The following is a 22,876-nucleotide window of genomic DNA, read 5'->3' on the forward strand; positions in this document are numbered from 1 at the left end:
AAGAAGATCGAGAAGACCCGACCGACTTACTCGAAGCAAGTAACCCACCACGTTGGGAAGTATTCGTCGATGGAGCGTCGAACAAAGATGGATCAGGACTTGGGATAGTCTTTACCACACCAAAGGGACGAAAAATGGTCCATTCGTTTAGATTGGAATTTAAGGCGACAAACAACGTCACCGAGTATGAAGTTGTGATTCACACCCTAAGATTAATCGTCGAGATGGGCCTACAAGATGTAAGACTAACTAGCGACTCGCAGTTGGTGATCCGAAAAATCACAGGCAAATACGCCATCCACGACCCAATTTTGCAGAAGTACTGGGAGCTCGCCCAATTCTATATCGACCAGATCCCCAGCATCAAATTTCGCCACATATGCAGAAAAGATAATCGACACTCGGACGCATTGGAATATATTGCATCCCAGCTCACAAACCCAATTGTGGAGGGTATTCGTGTCATGAAACTCCTCGCCCCATCTATACCAGAGACACCCGAGGTGCACGTGATAGACACATTTTTGTGTCTAATTTGTCTCGATTCTATAATTGATAGTGCTCATTTTTGTACTTATTACGGTGTTTTATGTGTGTGTAGGTATTTTGGTCAATAAACATTTTTGGAAAAATCGGCTCGAAAAGTTGTGTGGGGCACCCCGGAGGACATTTGCTATCCGGACTCTCACCATGGATAATGGGCAACCTAATTACTAAGGGGCATACCTGCAGGGCATCTACTAGTCACACCCCCACTCTGGATAGGGGAGACCACTTTCTTCTCAAAATTCAAAAGAAAAAATTGGCGGGAAAAAAACCAGTTTGCATACCAGAGTTAGGGTTGGATTTCTAGGCTGTTTTAGGGAGAATCAATCGTGGGAATTTGTTGGGATGGACGTGATTTAGCATAACAGGCTTGGTATGAGCGCTGGAATGGATTGAATTGGGATAGAACTCGAGTTGGAGCAAAACAGAGGTGAAGTTACACACGGGTCTCTGCTAGCCTGATTTTTGAAGTTTCAGGGAGATTAAACCGGAGATAATCTTTCCATAGTTATTTACCTAATAGAGAGTTTGGGATGATTTGGAAAGCTCAGAAGCGCGTAAACAAGTCGGCAGAGAAGATTATTTCCGTGACTTGCACGAAAAGAAAGAGAGAATTTTTATCGGAATTTTTTAGGTTTCTGAGTAGTATAAAAGGTGTGTTTAAGTCCCAGGGAAAAAAGGAAGTCATTGGAGCAGTCGCAGAGAAGATCAAGTTTCAGGAAAACCCGTGTTTCTGCTGTTGCTGCTGCTGTTGAAGAACAAGCGTTGCAAATAAGAACAACGTCTCAAATTTGTAACTCTGCTACAGTAACTTCTTTGTAACAGTCAATCATTCGTTTTGCGACTCCAATACACCGTTGCAAACATTCAGAGTTATAGTTTTTCATCTTTTAATCAACTTTTGAACGATAAACAAATATTTTGAGCAAGTGATTAATATGAGGAGATAAACCCTATTGCTGAGGCGACGGAGGAAGCCATTTTTCCAATTATTATGTGGTAAATTCTATTTAATTTAATTTTCGTAATTCTTTTATGATTATTTGCACTGAACTGAAATCGAATATATGATTCTGATTAAGTGGTTGTGTTCTCAATTGATGGGTCGTGCTTAGGTTAAATCTTTTGATGGTCCATGCTTTGGATTTACAACCATTGTTTTGAGAATCTACTTGTCTAGGCGAAAATATTAGAATCACTTTAAACGTAAAGAGTTGCATAAATATTGATTAGATTAAATCACATAAAAATTGGAGATTGGTGGAATCCAAAGTCTCAGTGCTTTTTATAAACTTGAATACAATTTCTTTTTAAGTTTTCTATTTTAATTTGAGTCTAAAATCGAGTCTACATAATCCGAATTGAACGAACTTTACTACCACTTAAAAACTACATTAATTTTTGGCGTCGCCGACGCGGATTTGTATTAGGTTTTAGGTTTTAGATTTATTTTATTTCTTTTAGAATTTTTGTTCTCTTTTACGCCTTTGGTATTTTTTGATTCTTTTCAGATTTCGAGAGAAGCTACAAGGAAAGAAAAAGTGCTATAAAAGGAAAGCATCGCCAAAGAAGAAAAGAAAAGAGGAATCCGAAAGGAGTGAAGAAGAAGATTTTGTATATAGTTATTTTGTTTTATTTTTAGAAACTGTAAATATGGTTTTATTTTTTGTAATTTTTCTTTTTATTTTTGGACACTTTTTGGACTTTATTTTTGGACTGGGACATTATTATTTTTAAACCCTAAGGAAGGGTTGGTTTAAACAAAAAAACTGTGTGCAGAGAAGGACGGTGATTACGATATCGCCTCGGCCCCTCGGGTTCGTACATGACATAGGAGTCGTGGCCCGAGTCAACTTCAGCGGTTCTTCGCCCGTCTGGTACGGGAGGTAAGTTTTTCGAAACACCCGCGAATCCCCTGTCAGCGGGTTTACTGTATTCCTTCGTTTGCATATATGCTGAGGACTTGAAAACGACTTCTTTAATTTCCTAGTAAAGGGCAAGGACTGTCCATACAAGATAAGGGTTCGGATTTCATCACCGTTCTCTTCTTGCCGCCTTAGGAAAACGAAACCAAACGCGAACTTAATCCTAAAATTTTGACTAGAACGAGATCGATAAGGTAACGAGCTTAATAGGAAAGTCGTTCGAAAAATATTGGTTACTCTTTTGAGCATACTTCGAAGTTCATGATGGTTTCTTTGAGTTGAATGCGTGACTGCGCCGCCTTCTAACCGGTGAGGCCTTGGGTATCAAAGCTCCACTGAGCTTCCCTCGCCTCGATTCAACTTACTTTGACTCGGATTGATTCCAGAGGGGTTTGCTCAGATTGTAACGAGTTCCTTTTCGAAAGAATAGAAGTTGGTCTAGAAACAATCTAAGTGGAACCATCATGCTTTTTGTTTGCTAGAAAATTAGGTTTGATTTGGTTGAGTCAGCCTTGTTTTGTGATTGCATAGAATCCCAAATATCCCGATAGTGCCAGCAATGGCAACTTTGAAAGCTTTGTTGAACCCAACTAGGACTACTCGTCCTTTTTGTATCAGGTTAGCCGTAACTGAAGCAAATTATGAACTTAGGTCTGGGACCCTACAGATGCTCCCAATCTTTTTAGGGAAAGAAAATGAAAACCCATACTTCCATGTTAGGGATTTTGAGGAAATTTGTAGTAACCTAAAGATTAGAGACCTTGATGATGATGCTTTGAAACTTAGGTTATAAAATTTCCCTTTTCCCTGAAAGATAAAGACAAATCGTGGCTATATAGTTTGGCTTCCGGTTAAATAGAAACATATGAACAACTTACATCTGCCTTTTTGAACAAGTTTTTCCCTAGGCACAAAACATCGTCTATTAGGACGCAATTCTGCACATTTTCTCAACAGGAGGGAGAATCGTTATATAGGTATTTGGAAAGGTTCAATGACTTATTAGGCTAATGTCCTCATCATGGTTTAGAAAAGGTTAGGCTAGTTCAAATCCTTTATGAGGGTTTGGATTATTCGACAACAACCATGGTTGAGTCTCTATGCACTGGTGGTTTTGAAAACCAAACTGTTGATGCGGCGATGGAATTTTTGAATGAAATCGCCGAAAAGACCCAGCAATGGGAATATTGTAGGGAACCCAAGAGAACAATTCTTCTAGGTAGAGGAAACGTTAATAGGGTAGAAGGAGGCTATGAATCAGATGCCAAAATTGCTGTTATAGCAAAAAGGTTAGAAGCTTTAGAATTGGGTCAAACTAGTGGTAGAGTAGAGCCTTTTTTGGAATGCCAGAACAATGAAGAGCAAGCCAATGCTCTCTATAATAACACTAGGTTTGATAACCGTCAGAAGTTTGACCCATATTCAGAAACCTATAATCCTGGTTGGAGAAACCATCCGAACCTTTTTCATGGTCTAAGGACCAAGGTCAGTTTAGTAATTCTAATGTTCCCCCAGGTTTTGGCTATACTAAGAATACTTCAGGATCAACTCAGTTTCAGAATCAGTCTGATAAGAAAATTTTAAGTCTAGAGGAAACTCTCACCTCGTTTATTCAAAATACTGAAAATATGCGTCAATTGCTTTCACAAAGCATAGAAGCTAGTAATAGGATAGGACAAGAACATAGTCAGGCCATTTCTGAATTGAAAGACCAGGTTAGTCTGATCAATGAGTCTCTAAGATAAAAAGGTAAATTCCCTAGTCGACCGATACCCAATCCTAGAGGAGATAAACCATTTAATCAAGTGAATTCTGTCACAACCCTTAGGAGTGGTAAAACGGTAGACAATAAGGTAGCCATGCCTAATAGTGGACATACTGTAGATCCACCTTCTAGTTCCCAAGATGAGCCCCAGAAGGAGCCACTAACTGAAGAAACCGATAAAATTTCTAGTGATGCCAATGTGGTTCCCGACAGGTCTCATTTTGTACCCAAAGCCCCATATCCACAGTTGTTAGCTCCAACAAAGAGAGAGTCGACTTTCAACGAAATATTAGAGATATTTAAGCAGGTAAACATTAACATCCCTTTATTTGAAGCAATTAGGAAAATGCCTGCTTATGCCAAGTTCCTTAAGGACCTTTGTACACGAAAGCGTAAGCTTAATGTCCATAAGAAAGCCTTTTTAGCTGGTCAGGTAAGTTCAATCCTTCTGAACCAAACATCCCCTAAGTATAAAGACCCTGGATACCCCACCATATCTTGTGTGATCGGTAATTATTCAGTAGATAAGGCATTGCTTGACTTAGGAGCTAGTTTGAACTTACCCCTTATCATGTATACAACCAGCTAGGTCTTAGTAAGTTGAAACCGACTAAAATGACATTGCAATTAGCTGATAGGTCTGTCAAAATACCTCGTGGTGTCATAGAGGATATTCTGATTGAGGTTGATAAATTTATTTATCCAGTGGATTTCGTTGTTCTAAATACTCAGCCTGTTCAGGATCCTAGTGCTCAAATACCGGTGATTTTAGGTCGCCCATTTTTAGCCACAGCTAACGCTGTCATCAACTGTAGGACCGGACTTATGAACATATCCTTTGGTAATATGACCAATGAACTAAATGTATTTAATGTTAATAGACAACCTTCCGATGATTTAGAAGAAGTGAATATGATTAGCACTTTAGTTCAGGATCTAACTCAGGATAATTGGGACGACACTTTATTTGGTGATTCCTTAGATGAACTTGATGAGGAAATTCTCTTGAGTCAGTTAGGTAACCAAACTTTTGAATTAGAAGAAGCTCTTGAGTACTTTAAAGACTCTACGGACCCTGAGATTCAAGCCATAGTGCTAGGCCTTACGGAGAGTAGTGTTGACCCTAAGTTTGGGGGTCATGAACTAGAAGAAGCTCTTGAGTATTTTAAAGACTCTGAGGATCCAGAAATTCAAGCAATAGTTAGAGGTTTGTCCGAGAATACTGACTACCCTATGTTTGGGGGTAGTAATGGTCAATTATCTCCATTAGAAGTCCCTAACTTGGGATTCGAGCCTAGTGTACCTGAGGTATTACTTGAGTCACTTCCGCCTCCGCAACCGGATCCTCCTGATACTGTCCAGGAGGAAATTCTAAAGACTTGTTGTTCGAATGAGTCAATTTGTCAAGACACTCATATGAAGCCCAAATGGGCACAACATCAAAACCCAGTTGTCATGCAGGAAACCTTGGATGAGGATGTGTTATGTCTGTTCATTTTTCTGATTTGGTGCAGTTGTCTGATAATTGTGGCAATTTTATTTGCTTTTGTTGACCCACAATTGTTTCGACTATTGATATATGATTTGAAAGGTAATTAGCCATTTTTTGGTATTTGACGTCTGGCTGAAGACTTTAAATTTAGCACTTTTTGGGAGGTAACCCAATCTCATGCAACATGGTAATATCTTTCCTTATCTCTTTTGCTTCAAATGGTAACATTTTCTCCTTGTTCATGCTTTTAATTTCATCTTTAGAACATTGAGGACAATTTTAGATTTAAGTTTGGGGGTATGGGAGAAACTTTTTAGTTGCAGTATGAATAAATAAACTCCATAACCTAGAAATTTATGCTATTGAGGATTGCACTAATTAATCTAAGTGGATGGAAGCATTTTGATCGTAGGAGTTGAGGAACCAATCTGATTAGATGGAAACATCTAGAAGAGTCTATTCATAAAAGCACAGAGCTCAGGTGTTGGAAATAATATGATAGTTTCACCATATCTCGTTGAGTCCTTTTCAGTTCTATTTTTATTTTATTTTGTTTTTAAACCATGTTTCTCTAAGTGATAGGTGGGGCCCACGATTCAAGTTGTTACCAATGCTAGGGTGAATTAGAGTGATTGAGTTACAAAGAAAAAAAAAGAAAAAAAAAAAGACCAGATCAATTAGACCAAACGGATCAAAAAAAAAGATCAAAAATGAAATAAAATGAAAGTGAATAAAGTCGACCACTGGTACCCTTTTATATGCCAGTTGTGTTGAACTAGAATTAGGATTATTGATCACTGGTTCCCTTGTATATGCTAGTTGTGTTGATATTAGTCAGACTAGTATCTCAATCCATTAGGATAGGTTCATTTTGGCGGAGGCCTTCAGACAGATATGGGAAACGCCGGTCACTTAGTAAACATCAAAACCATCTATGTTTTTCTATATATTCATCTTCTTGATCTATGCATGTGATTAGTTTTGACTCCGGATATTGATGTCCATAGTGCGACTATCTCAGTAGATCTCTGTCACTTTATATGAATTTTAGTATGCTTGAGTGCAAACTTGTGTACAACAATTGGAATTTCGCATCAGGGTACTTCCTCCTGTAGTCAATAAGTATGCCAACCAAGGAGATTCTTTAGTGCCTTCCAAGGTTCTGCCTAGATAGCTAGGGTCTGGAGTGTAAAAGTTTTGTGGGTATATCTCTTGTAAGCCCTCCCGAGACTATAACTCGGCCACTAGGGCCACCTAGGGGTTTAAAGGCTTATTGCATACGCTAAATGCAATCGACGATGCCTGCGTCAGTGAGTTAGGATTTTATCTTTGCTCGAGGACTATCAAATAATAAGTTTGGGGGTATTTGATAGACACATTTTTGTGTCTAATTTGTCTCGATTCTATAATTGATAGTGCTCATTTTTGTACTTATTACGGTGTTTTATGTGTGTGTAGGTATTTTTGGCCAATAAACATTTTTGGAAAAATCGGCTCGAAAAGTTGTGCGGGGCACCCCCGGAGGACATTTGATATTTGGACTCTCACCATGGATAAGGGACAACCTAATTACTAAGGGGCATACCTGCAGAGCATCTACTATTCGCACCCCCACTCTGGATAGGGGGAGACCAATTTCTTCTCAAAATTCAAAAGAAAAAATTGGCGGGAAAAAAACCAGTTTGCATACCAGAGTTAGGGTTGGATTTCTAGGCTGTTTTAGGGAGAATCAATCGTGGGAATTTGTTGGGCTAGACGTGATTTAGCATAACAGGCTTGGTATGAGCGCTGGAATGGATTGAATTGGGCTAGAACTCTAGTTGGAGCAAAACAGAGGTGAAGTTACACACGGGTCTCTGCTGGCCTGATTTTTGAAGTTTCAGGGAGATTAAACCGGAGATAATCTTTCCGGAGATAGCTACTTACCTAATAGAGAGTTTGGGATGATTTGGAAAGCTCAGAAACGCGTAAACAAGTCGGCAGAGAAGATTATTTCCGTGACTTGCACGAAAAGAAAGAGAGAATTTTTATCGAAATTTTTTAGGTTTCTGAGTAGTATAAAAGGTGTGTTTAAGTCCCAGGGAAAAAAAGGAAGTCATTGGAGCAGTCGCAGAGAAGTTTGTAACACTACAGAGCTGATAAGATCAAGTTGCAGGAAAACCCGTGTTTCTGCTGCTGCTGCTGAAGAACAAGCATTGCAAATAAGAACATCGTCTCAAATTTGTAACTCTGCTACAGTAACTTCTTTGTAACAGTCAGTCATTCGTTTTGCGACTCCAATACACCTTTGCAAATATTCAGAGTTATAATTTTTCATCTTTTAATCAACTTTTGAACCATAAACAAATATTTTGAGCAAGTGATTAATATGAGGAGCTAAACCCCATTGCTGAGGCGACGGAGGAAGCCATTTTTCCAATTATTATGTGGTAAATTCTATTTAATTTAATTTTCGTAATTCTTTTATGATTATTTGCACTGAACTGAAATCGAATATATGATTCTGATTAATGGTTGTGTTCTCAATTGATGGGTCATGCTTAGGTTAAATCTTTTTATGGTCCATGCTTGGGATTTACAACTATTGTTTTGAGAAACTTCTTGTCTAGGCGAAAATATTAGAATCACTTTAAACGTAAAGAGTTGCATAAATATTGACTAGATTAAATCACATAAAAATTGGAGATTGGTGGAATCCAAAGTCTCGGTGCTTTTTATAAACTTGAATACAATTTCTTTTTAAGTTTTCTATTTTAATTTGAGTCTAAAATCGAGTCTACATAATCCGAGTTGAACGAACTTTACTACCACTTAAAAACTACATCAGCACATCGACGTGGATATCAACACGACCGACAGATATCCGGACGGATATTGGAGAAAGTCGATTCATTTATACTTGGAGACAAGCGAGTTACCAAAGAGGCGACCCGAGATCAACAAAGTGAAAAGCAAATCGGCCGCTTACGAGCTATGAGACGGAATCCTATACAAGAAATCATACCTGGGACCACTCTTAAGATGCTTAAGTAAGGAAGAAGGCCAGACAATCTTGAATGAACTACACTATGGAGAATCCGGAAACCACAGCTCGGGAAGAAGTCTGTCAGCGAGAGCGAAAACGATGGGATACTTCTGGCCGTATATGAACGATGATGCAAAACAAATGGCGCAAGCTTGCGAAGAATGCCAGCGGTTTGGTAAGAAGATACATGCACCGTCAGTAACTCTAAACTCGGTAGTAATCCCCTGGCCCTTCGCAAAGTGGGGGATCGATATCGTGGGACCATTACATGTGGGTCGGGGCAGAGAAAATACTTAATAGTAGCGGCGAATTACTTCACTAAATGGGTGGAGGTGGCACCACTGAGACATATCCGTGACAAGGACGTCTTCAGGTTCATTTGGGAGCACATCATATGTCGTTTCGGAGTACCGGCGGCCATTGTCTCGGATAATGGAAAACAGCTCCAGGGAGAAAACATCGACCTACAATTTAACACCTACAACATCAGAAAAAGCAAGGCTACCCCCATATACCCTCAAAGTAATGGGAAGGCCGAGATCACAAACAAAACTATCGCCGACAATATGAAGAAAAAATTAGATGGAGAATACGGTGATTGGTGCGAAGAACTCTACAATGTTTTATGGGCCTATCGAACCACTCGAAGGGAAGCAACGAGGCTACCACCTTTCATGCTGACCAATGGAACCGAAGCGATACTACCAACTGAAGCAATGATACCCACCACAAGAACTGGATCCTGGAGGCGGAACATATCGGCAGATCTAATATTGTCCAAGCTCGATGACTTGGAGGAAACAAGGGATATGGCGTTGCAAAAAATGAAGAATTACCAAAGGAGATTACAACGAGAATACAACAAACGAGTTCGACCAAGAGAGTTTCAACCAGGGCATTTAGTGTTGAAATATCTAGCCGATTGGGAACGTGACAAAAAGGTCGGTAAAATAGCGGCAAGGTGGGGAGGACTATACACAATCGTGTCTAAAGCTGGCGAGGGAGCTTATCGATTACTCAAACCGGGCGAAAAACCCGAGTTAACCGTGGAACTCTCAACATCTGAAACTCTCTTACCCATGAGGCGCTCGAGGGAAACAGGTAAACATACTTGTCATTCATTTCTTTAAAACCGCGAGGGGTAGGAAATATGACATGAGAGACCAATGGTCATTCGTACTCGGGGCAAATCCAGTGAGGAAGTTCCGAGGTGACTGACACTCGAATGGTCATTCGTACTCAGGGAAAAGCCAGTGTGGAAGTGCCGAGGTGACTTACAGTCGACTGGCTATTCGATACTCGGGGAAGTGGCAGTGTGCAAGTGCCGAGGTAGACTAAGGGTGCTGGTGGTTGGAAGCCAGATACCAAAGGTTGTTAAGATACAATTTCTTCTCAGCTAGGTAACCTACTTACATCTGAAAGGTTACCCCCATCGCAGGTGTCCGTGACCACTTGCCCGAGTTGGTTGGTCGATAACCACTCGGGATTATCGGGCCTAGAACTAGGACGACTAAAACCCTTCCACCGAATCTAAAAGATAGTGATGAGATACCTCGGCTGGGACATGGCATTGGGCCCGATGACCCTCCTTGTTGAGTGTTTTTGATAAAAAAGGTACTAATACTAATGCATGTGACATCAATTGCAGATACGAAGCACAAACAACAAGATAGCAACCATAAAATTAAACATCGTCAACATAATGATAAAGGCGGAAATTATCAAGGAAAAGAAAAAAGAAAAACAAGCTTGGCGACACAACACCCCATTCAAAGAAGTTATTCAAAGAAGCATGGGTCAAGTGTTCAAACGAATTACAACCCACAACAAAGGGAAAATTAGTGGTGCAGCACTACAAAAGACATGATCAACTCCTGGGTGGAACAACACCGGCTCCCCCTTTCTCTGAGTAACCTCGCGGCGCTTTTGTGCGATGTACTCGTTTATACCGGCCTTGATCGCCTCAGCAAGCTCGCTCTGATGAGCATTTCTCTCGTCCACAATCTGGTGAGAAAGCTGCTCGGACCTCGCCTCGGCGGCATGGAGCTTAACCTTCACCTCACCTTCGGCCTTTTTTCACTGCTCCACCTCCTGCCCGAGATTTTGCACATATCGCTCCAGATCTTTGACACGACCTTGCTCGGCTGCAAAAAAACATTATAAGCATATTAAACACAGAACATAACAGAATACGGAGTAAAAACAACAAAATAACTAGGTCTTAAGGTCGCCCCAACGTGGACTCCAGAGACCTGACAGAATTGGCAATACAGATTCTAACGACTCCACGGACTTGGCCAACTCGTCCTCGGCCTTAGAAAGCTTCAAGGTTAACTCATTATAGTATTGTTCATTGAACTCATTCGAAGGGCAATATTTCTTGTGATCACTCCATTCGGCCCTCTGACGGTTATAGGACACTTGTAGCGTCGATAACTGGGCTTGGGTACACTCTAGGTCACTGGACAGCTTATCGCAACCCTTGGTCCTTTCAAGAAGATCTCGGTTGGACTGCTCGGCCGCAGCTTTTTCCCTCAAAATTCGTCGCCGATCTTCATGAAGATCTCGATTTTGAAGCTTAAGGGAACCATTTTGACTCTCCAGATTATCGGTTAGTAACGTTTTATCACCAGCAAGTCTTTGAAAGATGGCCAAGCGGGTCCGTAAGTTATCTATCTCTTCAGGGACATACTTAAACAGGCGATATCGGTCTAATTCCTCTTGAGTTGCTGGATCTCGGCCTCCTGTCGGTCTATCTTCCCATCCTTATTGGAAATTCGTTGTCGAAGATTCTCCACAAGATCTTTCTCGATATCCCACTTTCTCTTCATAAGCCTATACACCGAATAAGCGTCTAGATCTATACTAGATATTTCGGCTAGAAGAATAATAATTGACTCAGGACATTGGTATGAAAAACTCAATCAACACAACTATTGCAAACAATATACCTTGTGCATCGGCGAGTTTGATCTCTAGATCACGAGATCGTTCCTTCTCCTGCTGAAGAGCAGCCTCCAACTTCCTAATCTCTTGTCGACGGAGAGCAGCCTCCAACCTCGACCGATTCAACGCCTACAAATTCCATCCCAAGACGAGATTAGTGGGGTCCGATAACATCCAAAGGAAAAGTGCAAACAAATCACTTACCAAATTATCAAAGACCGGCGCGATATCACGATTCAGGGGCACGACAACAATCATCTTCTCATCAGTATAGGAGCTGAACTCCTCAGAGTGCAATGCTCCAAGTGAATCACAAATAGGGCCCGATATGGTAAAGGACGTCTGAACACCCGAGGGAAACCCAACATCCTTCTAGGGAAACTTTTGGAGTGATGTTTGGGTCGGCCCCTGATCACCAGATTGCACGACAGGAGTCACAACAGTAGTCTCCACATAAACCTCCGCTTCCTTCTGGCCACCAGCATCCTCATCAAACAGCTGATCGTCCCCGAATATATCGTCCTCATCATCTTGATCGGGGATATCGATCACAACGTCCGATCTTTTCAACACCATGCCCTTTGCCACCTTCTCCCGAGGAGGATTACGCCTTGGAACTAAACTTTCACTACCACGAGTATCGGACCATCCAACATCTTCATCCTCGCGCCTAGGAAATTTCTGCACAAGGTTCAGCGTCAGAACACGTGAAGCCAAAAAACAGGGGAAAGTACATGTACTTATAATAAAAGATATATGTTTGTTACCTTCCCCTGATCCTCCTCGACCCTTGTGCCAGCACTCCTCTTCTTGGAAATAGAAGCCGATTTGGTAGACTCGCTCTGAGGCTTAACCTACGACAAGAAAGTAATCAGTACCCCAAGCCGATACAGCAGGAATCAAATAAAGTGGAAAGAAAGAAACATACCTTATCATCGTTAATCACCCAGAATGGATAAGGCTCTGCAGGAAATTGAGGAGGAGTAAAGCTATCATGCAAAATTTGGCCGCGAACAAGAAGTAGAACTCGGTCCCAGTGTCGGTCATTGGTGTGGCGAGCACGCTTGTTGGAACCTTTACCAAGTGGATGAGCATCTAGCATCAATCTGTCAACACCCTCAGGCATAGATTTCTGACGGTGAGGGCTAGCAGCAAAACCAGCTAGGTCGCCATTGGTAGCTGTCCCGCTCCGGTAGTTCACGATAAAATTGGCAGAAGTGTAATCGGGAGCGTCTCCAGGATTATAGGTCGACCAATCGGTCGTCGATCCATGACCCTCGCCTCGGTCTCTCCACTCATTCATCAGACGGAAAGTGTTGCCATTCCATTGAGTCAAGGCCCGATACGGACGAAGCTGCGACAATACCTCATAGTAGAAAGGGATGGAAAGGTTGTATATAGGAAAGCGAAGGCCAAGTTCTAACTGCGCACGAGTGACGATGACCACCTCGGACGACTGCTCATGCTTATCGACATCGGTCTTCTTCAACACACCCGTTTGGCCCAAGACTAGGGCCACTTCATAGTTTTGAAGACTAAATTCTTCCTTCAACTGTTCAATAAACTCATCATCAGACAAGTCTTTGGAGAATCTCTTATCATCCCAACATGAAAAATAGGGAGAATCATCAGGAAAAAGGGAATTTATATCACGATAATCGTGATGGGAAGGACTCTCAAGCCAAAATAAGGAATCAAGAGAAACAACATCGCTCTCGGAGAAGGTATCACTCACGCACCTTTTTTCAGTCATTGACGGAGAAGAAGTAGCCATGGCAGAGAGCAAACGGAGAAATATGAACTCTGATGAAGAGAGAAGTAAAAAGAGGAACCAACCACGACTGTCGCAAACCTCACCAACGGAAACAACGAAGATGAAAACTGAGAAGATGAGAAGGTCACCGGAGTTAATGGCGCCGGCAAGGAAGGAAGGTGAAGAAGAAAGAACATCGCTTGGTTTCTCTGAAAATGGCGAATAGAGGAAAGAGAATATAAAGGGAGATATTTATAAGATGAAGTGTCTTGACCGACGCCGAGGTTACAAGTCATAAAGGGATGTTTAGTGGGGAACTGCATAGAGGAATTCTCGGCATGCTCAAGGACGTGGCAAGATGGAACGATTTTCTTTCCCTCGTGCCAAGCACACGAGCGAAAGAAGGGGCATAAATGTAGGTGTAAATAATCCACAGGTCTAGGTGGCAAGATCCTAAGCTATAATACACCGAAGAGGAAAGAGCGGCGAAGCACAGGATAGAACCAAATAGCGCAAAGAGCGAGGTGTCACGTGGGTCGGACGTGATGGCCCTACAGCTGCCGGATGGGACGTGACCCTTATCCTCTGACAAGTCGGACGGACGATCAGAAAGCACTCGGTCAGACAAAGGGAGCTGGTCAAACAATGGAACGATAAGAAAGAAGGGCGACATTGTGTCAACAAGACGATCAGGACTCGGCCTCGGGTGAAGAACTATCAAACACCAAGACTCTATCGTCCATACCAGAAAGATGGGAGAGCGCCAACACAGGCCCGATAGGAAACATCTAAACTTATGTAATGTGACCAACACTGTAATTCTGTTGTGTTTCGACCTTGGCCTATAAATACAAGGGCTGGTCGAGAGAGAGAGGCAGGTTAAAAGGGAGAGAAACAAGACACTACATTTGAGAGTTTGAGAGTTACACCGTTTGAGAAGGAGAGAACACCTTGTAATCAAAGAAAAGAAATAATAGCATTCATCCTTTCACCCCGTGAACGTAGGTAATCATACCGAACCACGTATATCTTTGTGTCTATGTTTGTTGTGCATCTTTTCTTAATTTTAATTCATCTTCTATACCAATGGATGTAGTGTGCGGTTTTATGCCACTACACATAGTTTCTCCAACGCTTGGTTTTACATTTTTTTTTAATCTATTGGAATGAAATCATTCATCCCACCACTTGAAGAAATGAGTATTTATCTAGTTCATCATAATTTAAGCGTGAAGATTAGGTTTGCTTGAGAGTCACGTTCCCAGTAAAAAACGAGACACTTAAAATATGAAAAAGATTTATATAAAGGATACACAACTCTACATGACCTTCTCCTATGGTCTCCAAATTTGGTGATTATTCAAGTGAAAAGTAATGAGAAAATGGCCGAAGAGCAGCTAAACCATGATCACGAGTCACGAGTGAGGAATAATGAGACATGAAAATATGAAAAAGAAAAAGAGGAAAGAAGAAGGTGAAGTCCCATCTATCAAATTCCCAAGATATAAGGGAATAATGAAGCACATCCAAAGCAGTGGAATTTTTGTTGCCTATAGTTGTTTGCCTTTGACTTTCCACATTATTATCCTACCATAGCAGCGGTGGTATATCTATATCTGTAACCCGTTTTGATGTTATTGTTAGTTTGGGATACAACTCAAAAGATCTCCATCAAGGACAAAGTATTATACATGTCTACAGCACGTTTCGATACAAGTTAGCAAGTTCAATTTTGATTTCTACGAGTAAAAAGAGTTCGGAGTTTGTTTGGGTGTATAACATAAAAATAACTATTCGAAGTAAATAAATTAACTTTTATGTAGTAAAATATCTTTGTTTTTGATTTCGTAATTGGCTATTGTTATTAATACACTATAAGAGCAACTGCAGTGGTGCGATCAAAACCAAAGATCAAAGATCAAAAAAAAAGACCAAAATTTGGGTTTAGTCCGTGGTGTGACGCAACGGTACATGATTAAAATTTCGTCAGGCGGACTTTAAAAGTCCGCCCCATTAAAATTCCATCAGGCGGACTTTAAAAGTCCGCCCCATCCCTTTTAAATTTTAACAGGCGGACTTCAAAAGTCCGCCTCATTAAAATTCCATCGGGCGGACTTTAAAAGTCCGCCCCATACTTTGCAAATTTTAAGAGGCGGACTTTAAAAGTCCGCCTCATTCCTTTTTTTTTTATTTAATTAAAATTTCATCGGGCGTAATTTAAATCTCCGCCCGTTAACAAGCGTACTTTAAATTTACGCCCAGCATCAAGCGTACTTTAAATTTACGCCCGACTATATTAGAATTTGGGATTTGGTCGCGACCATATTTGGTCTGGAATTTGATCTTTGGTCCAAATTTGATCTTTACTCCGTCCCACTGTGTTAGGATCTCATCCCATAAATTTGGTTATACTCGCCCACTGTGGATGCTCTAAGGGCTTGTGTGTTAGTTCTGCTTTTCAAAAAGCAAGAGCGGTTCATAAAAATAAAAAACACCTTTTTTTTTCGTGGCGAGATTGGGGTATATTCAGATTAATTGGGGTAATACCCAAATTTAAATGGACCTAATGCTCTTGCTAAGGGGTGGTCAAAAATTGGTGATTTTACTTTAATACCCTTGAACTAATTAACTAAAAATTAAACCCTAAAATTAAAAAACTCTCAATCTTCGCTAATCTCTCTTCTCTAATCTCTCTGCTCTTCCCCTTCATCTTCTTCCATTTCTTCCATCAATCGAAAATCTTCAACATTGATTTTCCAACATTGACCGGCGAAAAGAAGACTCTAAGTGATGTCTAAACTTAAACTCATCAATGTGTTGTGTGATTTGGTTGTTATATAACTGTTATATTAGGTTAGAAATCAAAAATTATGGTTTCTGTGTCTTCGGCCGGCAAGGTCGTGACATGCATATCTTGCCGACTTTTCATAATAGACATGGCGACTGTAAATTTCTTTCAACGGCTGACATGGTATTTTTTGAAGACCTTGCCGGACAATACAGCCGGCAAGGTCGTGACATGCATATCTTGCCGACTTTTCATAATAGCCGTGGTGACTGTAAATTTTTTCAACAGCCGGTAAGGTAATTTTTGAAGACCTTGCCGACTAATAAACAGCCGACAGGATATTTTTTGAAAACCTTGCCGACTAATACATTTTTCTCAACAGCCGGAGGGGTATTTTCAACAGCCGGCAGGGTATTTTTTGAAGACCTTCCCGGCTTTTTTCTGTCGTCTCCTGTATGTCAAAAAAAATAAAAAGTCGGCAAGGTCTTCATCGTCGACCTTGCCGATTTTTCATACTTTCAGAACTGAAAGTGTTGATTTCTGATCTAATTTTGAGTATGATTTCATACTACATCTTTGCAATCCCCTCTTTAGAAGTGTTAAGGTAGTGTGCTTTCATTTCCGTTCCAAAAGATTTTTTCAAAACAATTTTTTTCATCAAAAACCTTCCCAAATAGGTTCAATCAAAAATAAAATTTCATAACTCAATTTCATAATTTGAGAAGTTTTAATCTACTTAATTAATTAACCTAATCAGAATTTTTAATGTTAATTAAACAAGGGCATATTAGCCATTTAGAAAATACGAGGTTAAGGGGTGGCTTGGTATTACTTCATAATGACCAGATTTTATCTTATTGGGTATACCCAAATTAAGTTGGATATACCCCAATCTCGCCAGGCTGTTTTTGGTTCAAAGTTTATTTTTATTTTTTTCTCACTTTTAAAAATCATTACATATGAAATTTCGAGCAGTGATATACTCACCGATTTTTTATCCCGAGGTTGATCCCAATAAGGAATAGGCCGGACAAAAAAAAGCTTCAAAACATTGGGGTCAGTAAAGACTCAAATGAGTCCCAACGTCCCTGTGTTGTGGGATTTAAAATCAGGAGCATTTTCTGAGTTTCTTTTCCAGACTACTTTTCGGTCTTCGGCTTAAGTACGTAAAGTAGCTTCTCATATGCTATCCGATTTGCAAGTTTCAAACGCTCTCATAAAAATTCTAGACTTTTGACTCATATAACCATGAACCACCAATGGCTAACCGCCTTGCGTTAACATCCGGTAGCCGTCGAGTAACTAGTAAATTGTAAGTCGAATAGAACAAAACAGTACATTTTGCAAATAATCACACTTTTAAAAGACTCATTGATCTCCCACTTATTATTCCTGGCTTGATTGGGGTAATACCCAAATTAATTGGGGTATACCTAATGAGACAAAATCCAAGACATTTTAAAGTAAAAGAAGTCACCCCTTAACCTTGTATTTTCTAAATGGCTAATATGTCGTTGTTTAATTAACAGTAAAAATTTCGATTAGATTAATTAATTGAGTTTAGATTGATTGAACAGATTAAAACTTATGAATTTAAGTTATGAAATTTTGTTTTTGATTGAACTTTTGTGGGATGATTTTTGATGATTTTTTTTTTTTTGAGAATATCTCTTGCAACGAAAATGAAGCACACAACCGAAACACTTCTAAAAAAGGGATTGCAAATCTGTTGTATGAAATCATACTCAATATCAAAGAAGAAATCCACATTTTCAGTTCTGAAAGTATGAAAGGTCGGCAAGGTCGACATATGAAGATCATGCCGACCATTTTAGGCCGGCAAGGTCGACGAATGAAGACAATGCCGACTTATTATGGCCGGGAACGTATACGAATGAAGAAGGTGTCGGCTGTTATATTTTTTGATGCACATGAGCCTGTTATAAATGCGTATGTAGTCGGCATGGTATTGATTTATTACCTTGAACCCCTAGGCGACCTTAGTGGACGAGTTATAGTCTCGTGAGGGTTTACATAGAGATCTACCCACAAAACCAATACAAAAACTTCTAAAGCCATCAATCTTCCTCCTCCGAAGACGATACAACATCCAAGTAGTCCGAGTTATCCTCCGGGATTCTTTCTGCCAAGAAGTGATAGCTTGCATCGAACGCGAATGCTTCCCCTTTTTCCTCCAAGTAGCGCGCTTTCACGACTTCATGCTACAAAAACACAAAAACAAATTTACATTTATTAGTGGTGTTTCATTGGAAGATAAAACAACATGGGTTACGTAAAAAAAAACCACAACATTACTTACAAATTGTGCAATGGACAAGGTGAAGGGGAGAGTGTTAAAAATCCGAGGTTGGAGAGCTAAAAAAGCAAGTATCGCGTTTTCGATGACTAGATGCCTCTCGTGGACTTGTTGAACACTTCTTGCATTAGGATTCCCAAACTCTTGGCCAAAAATTTGGTGTGTACCCTAGCCCAAAAGGTTGTGGAATCCACCCTTTCGGAGGATTGACGTCTAAGTCGTTTTTCCGCATACCAAGCTTTGGTGATTGCCAAATCTTCATTAGAATCAAATGAAGCCATTGTTATATGTAGAGAGCTATTGGGTGAGTTAGATGGCGTGTATGATGATATGAGCTTTGGAGAGTATATGTAAATAGTTGTGTGTTGTTTTGTGGAGATAAGTAGTGTATTTATAGGATGGTGCCCAAATTTGGCCGTTATAGCGTATAAGTACAAGTCAATCAATGCAATTGTACTTGCAAAAATTTGAAATTTGAATCCGTCGGCACGGTTTTTATTTCCTCAGTATGCCGACAAAGTTCGGCCGACAGGGTCGAAATTTTGTTACCATGCCGACCTTATGGTGATTTTAGGCATCAGGAGATCATTTTCTTCTTTGTAACCGCCAGAAATGTATTTGGTCATTAGCATGTCGACTATAATAAGGCCGGCAGGGTAGGAAATTTATTACCATGCCGACTTTATGACTTTTAGGCATCAGGAGAACATGCAATTTTCTGTTTAATCGTCGGAACGACATTTGGTCACTAGCATGCCGGCCATGATGTGGTTGGCAAGGAACATAATTTATAACCATGTCTAGCTTTGATGATTTTAGGCATCAGGAGAACATGAAATTTTCTGTTTAACCGTCGGAACGGTATTTGGTCACTAGCGTGCCGGCCATGATGTGGTCGGCAAGGAACATAATTTATAACCATGCCGACCTTTGATGATTTTAGGCATCAGGAGAAGGTATTTCTTATAACACATAGCCGACATGGTCTATAATATAATACCCTGTCGGCTTTGGAGCATCCGGATAGGTTTTGATCTGATTACCCTGCCGCCTTGGTATGCAAATAATTTCTGGTGTCAGGGCCGGTAGTCTGACAGTTCAAAACCTTGCCGGCCCTGATGTGGTCGGCACTGTAACTTAAAAAAGCCTGCCGGCATAAGTATTGAACTTTACATAGCTAAACAAACCATTCATTCAACAACTAGAAATCCAATATTTTTTGTCCAAAATACGAAAAAATGTCCCATAAACCTTAAAAATACATTTGTCCAACCATTAACATAAACATTTGTCCACCACAACATAAAGAAATAAAGAATTTTGGCCTTAAATGCGGAAGATTTTCAAAAGTATCTAGGTTTTAATTGCGTCACCCATGAGGCTTTAGGTTCTGTTAACAGCCTCCAAGCTAACTTAGTAATCATAGCTAAATTAAATTTATGGGCATTTCTAAATCCTAGTCCTCCTTTTTTTAGAGGTTTACAGAGACAAGAATAAGATATAGGATAATATCCTTTATGATTAGTTTATTTTCCCCACCAAAAGTCTCTTTGCAAGTCATCTATTATCTTAGTGATTTTATTTGGCAGAATAAAGCAGCTCATTTGGTAACTGGCCATACTTGCTAAAATTGCTTTATTCATAACCAATTTTACCAATTGGTTGAGCTAAAATTTCTTGAGCTAAAATTTCTTGAGCTAAAGTTTTACCAATCCAACCTTGTATTTTTTGCTCCATATTTTATACTATTCTTTCAAAAAGCTGAATCTTAGCTCTACCAATGAAAAGAGGTGTTCCTAGATAAGTGTCTCTTGGATCAATTCTTTTTTTTTATCTTTAACAGCCTACTAATCATCCTTTGATGCTTTGGCTGAACCTTTTTACTGAAAAAAACACCAGATTTTTCAAAATTTATTAATTGACCTGAAGTTTTACTAAAGGTTTCAATTAAGGCTAGGATATTATGACACTCTTTAAGATCAGCTCTAATAAATAGAAGGCAATCATTATCAAAAAAAAAGATGAGAGAGAAGACTATTTTTTGGAGTAATTTGTATTCCATGAATAGTTTTCTCCTCTTCACTGGTTAAAATCATTCTAGAGAAAATTTCCATACAAATTATAAAGAGATAGGGAGATAAAGGATCTCCTTGCCCAAGACCTCTAGTTGGTTTAAAGAACTCCCCAGGACTTCCATTGAGAAGGACGGCTATTGAAGAGGTAGAAATGCATTGGAAAATTAACTTACAAAAGTTTGAATCAAAACCAAAGGCTTTCATAGCTGAGATTAGAAAACCCCAGTCAACCCTATCAAATGCTTTAGACGTATCAATTTTGATTCCCATTCCAGCATGCTTCACTTTCTTTTTCTTAAAGGAGTGAATTATCTCTTGGGCAATAATGATATTATCAGATATTTGCCTTTTAGAGAGAAAAGCTGCTTGGAAAGGAGAAATGAAATTATTTAGAAGAGGTTTAATCCTATTAGCTAGAATTTTAGCAATAATCTTATACAAGGTGTTACACAACCCTATAGGTCTAAAGCCACTAGGGTCCTTAGGATGTCTAATTTTAGGGATTAGAAAAAGAAAGGTTTTGTTGAATTCTGGGTGCAGAGTTCCAGAGATAAAGAATTGTTGAATAGCAGAAGTGACTTGTTCTCCTAAGGTTTACCAATTTAGCTTGAAGAAGCTTGCTGGGAATCCATCAGGGCCTGGTGACTTGTTTGGTTTGAGCTGTTTAATAAGTGCCCAAATCTCTTCATCAGTAGGCACAGAATTGAGAAGAACATTATCCTCCAAAGAAACACAAGGGAAAATATTTCAGAAGATAACAGGATTCGGTAGAGGAGAAGGCAAGGGAGCTGAAGAAAGATTTGAGAAGAAATCTTTCAGAGTATCTTGAATCTCAAGACTTTTGAAAGTTATTTCATTATTACTTTTTCTAACACACTCTATATTATTCCATTTGCGCCTTTTTAAAGTTTTGGTATGGAAAAATTTAGTATTTTTTTCTCCTGGTTTAATCATGTTATCCCTAAACTGTTGTTTTGTTATAGCTTCTTGGGTGTCATAAAGCTTTTCTAATTCAAAGAGTTTTTCCTTAATCTTATCCTCTTTCTGAAAAACATGCAAAGAGTTATTAAGGTTATCTATTTGGTTTAAAACTCTTTTAATTTGTTTAGAAGGTAAGCCAAAAATGTTTTTTTTCCCAAAAAGTAAGATTATTTTGAAGCGGTTGAAGATTCAAAATTAAGGAATCAGTTGATGAATCTCTGATAATATGATTCCAAGAATCCTTTATAGTCTGCACACAAGTATTTTTCTTTTGCCATGTGTCATAAAACTTGAAAGTAAAATCCTTTTTAGCACACTTAGTATCTAAGTTTAAAACTATATGGTAATGGTCTGAGCCTACTGCCACCAAATGAGATAGTTCATAGTTAGGAAATTGAGAAGTCCATTCTAAATTGGCTACAACTTTGTCTAATCTTTCCTGGATATTGCTAGCTCCATCTCTATGGTTATTCCAAGTAAAATCATAACCTATAAAACCTAAGTCTGATAATCCTGCATTGTTTAAGATATTGTGATAATAGCTACAATCAGATTTTTTGAAGGGTTATCTAGCCAGAAAATATCTTCTCGACATATTCCATATTCCCATGAGCATCAATATTGTCTGTAGGATTCCATATTTGGATAGGAGCGTTATCTAGCTGAAAATATTGTCACCAGGGGCTGGTGAGTACTGATACGTCATAGATATCCTCTAAAGGTCGATGCTAGCACAATTATTGTCCTTATGACCGAATCGGAAACAACATAAGGTGCAGAATATGGATGGGAGATTGGAGAGAAAATGATAGATTCTGTTGAAGTCATTTTCGATTTTTGGAGAGAAAAAAGTGTATAGTATGTCCGTGTTGTGGTTTTCTTTTCTTTGCATGTGAAGTTATATACTTCTGATTCTTCTTTAGCTTAGCCTTACAAGCCACGAGAATAATGATGATGATGATGATGCAAGACATCTCACAGCCAAGTACAAACACTATGTATTGCTATGATTTTACAATACAAATAAGAGAATATAATGCTTGGAATAACGGGACATTTCTTTTTTCAGTTTGTCGCTATTTATGGAAGTTCAAAAACAAGAGGAGAAGAGAAGCCTCGGATGCATTCTGTGGAGCTCAATTGTATACAAGAGATTAAGAAATTACCACGACTGTTACCAAAAGGAATTTGGTTTTCATTTTATCAAATGCTTCTGTGGGAGCAAAAAGAATAAAAGAGGAAATCTACCACCAACCCCGTCCT

The sequence above is a fragment of the Papaver somniferum genome, chromosome 7 (assembly GCF_003573695.1).
Source record: "Papaver somniferum cultivar HN1 chromosome 7, ASM357369v1, whole genome shotgun sequence".
NCBI classification, from domain to species: Eukaryota; Viridiplantae; Streptophyta; class Magnoliopsida; order Ranunculales; family Papaveraceae; genus Papaver; species Papaver somniferum.